This window comes from Schistosoma mansoni (assembly GCF_000237925.1).
Source record: "Schistosoma mansoni, WGS project CABG00000000 data, chromosome 3 unplaced supercontig 0044, strain Puerto Rico, whole genome shotgun sequence".
NCBI lineage: Eukaryota > Metazoa > Platyhelminthes > Trematoda > Strigeidida > Schistosomatidae > Schistosoma > Schistosoma mansoni.
Genome location: NW_017386006.1, coordinates 280,826 through 282,834, shown reverse-complemented (window position 1 = coordinate 282,834; position 2,009 = coordinate 280,826).

Here is a 2,009-nt window from a genome sequence, read left to right as displayed (position 1 = left end):
TTTGAGGATTTTTACTTTTTTTTTACTTACGCCTGTTACCCCTCGTGGAGGAGCATAGGCCGCCTACTAGTATTCTTCATCCAACCCTGTCCTGGGAAATACTTTCAAGTTCTCTCCAGTTCCCATTCATCCTTTTCATATCTGCTTCTATTTCCCGGTGTAATGTATTCTTTGGCCTTCCTCTTTTCCGATTCCCTTCCGGATTCCAAGCTAGGGATTGCCTTGTGGTGCAGTTTGGTGATTTCCTTAATGTATGTCTTATCCACTTCCAACGTCTTTTCCTAATTTCCTCTTCAGCTTGAAGCTGGTTTGTTCTCTCGCACAGTAGGTTGTTGTGGATAGTGTCCGGCCAGTGAATGTTGAGTATTTTGTGAAGACAATTATTTATAAATACTTGTACCTTCTTGATGATGGATGTAGTAGTTCTCCACGTTCCAGCTCCGTACAGTAGGACTGTCTTGATGTTCGTGTTGAAGATTCTCGCTTTGAAGTTAGTTGACAGTTGTTTTGAGTTCCATATGTTCTTCAATTGTAGGAATGCTGCCTGTTGCTTTTCCCATCCTCGGCTTTACATCTGCATTAAATCCTCCTTGTTTAGCAATGATGCTTCTCAGGTACGTGGAACATTCCACATCTTCCAGAGTTTCTCCATCAAGAGTGATTGGGTTGGTGTTCTCCTTGTTGTATTTGGGAATCTTGGTTTTTCCTTTGTGTATGTTGAGGCCTATTGATGCAGACACTGTTGCTACACTAGTTATGGTCATCTGCATTTGTTCGTGTGTATAAGAGAGGAGGGCTAGGTCATCTGTGAAGTTCAAATCGTCTAATTGATTCTGAGATGCCCATTGTATTCCATATTTCCCCTAAGATGTCGAATTATTCATAATCCAGTCAATCACCAGAAGAAAGGCGATGGTGTAGAGTAGATAGCCTTGTCTGACTTTGGTCCTTACTGGAAATGTATCTGTCAGCTGTCCTCTATGCACAATATGTAATTCACTAGTTTATAACAAAAATTATCTCATTACTGTAATAGTCTTTACAAATCATTTAATTAATCAAATTAATACTAGCTTATTTTAATTTACTTTACATTTTCAAAAATGAAAAAAACAAAACAAAAGAGTTAGGGATATATATTTATATGTACTTTTTTTAAAAAACTTTTAATGAATTTTCTCTTTCTAAAAATAATACTAATTATTATTATTTAATCTATATTGAAAACTAAAAGGTAATGTAAAATAAATTACTATTTATGACCAATTTATAAGAATATGAATAAAGGGAACAAAGTGGATTACAAAGATAAAACACACAAAACAAAAAGAGAACAAATGAAAAGAAATAATAATAATAACAAATAGTATTAAACGAGTATTATAAGTTATAACCATATGACCCTAAAAAAAAAAAAGAAGATATACTACTTATTGAAATTAGAGTTGGGCAGGTTAATTAGGAGGAATCGATCATTATTGTACCAATTGTATATAATGGTTATTTTCCAGTTTACATTATGTATATGCATATATATATATGTATATGTTCTATATGTTTCTTACTGTAATGAATATTTAACTAAAGGATAACTTTTTAAAAAAAATTAATTTTTTTTTAATATGTCATGTTGTGTCCTGTTGTGTGTACCAAATAAAAGTCGAAAGGTACTAAAAGTAATAATGATAGGAATATATATATATGTTAGTAGTACAATTACTAGTCTTAAAAATACAATAAACATTGTTATAGTAGATTTTTCTCCCGTAATGGTTATGAACAGATATATATATATATATATGCATTTATAAATGGGCAAAAGTAAACTGAAAAGAAACAAATGTATACCATCTGAATTATTTAGCATGCAAAGACAAGGAAAAAAATATTCAACAGGTCATCCTTTCACTCGATAAAAACATACACTTAAACATACTCAAATGAAAAAAAAACAACTGATTATTAGTATTATTATTATTATTATCATCATCATCATTAAAGTTTCTTCT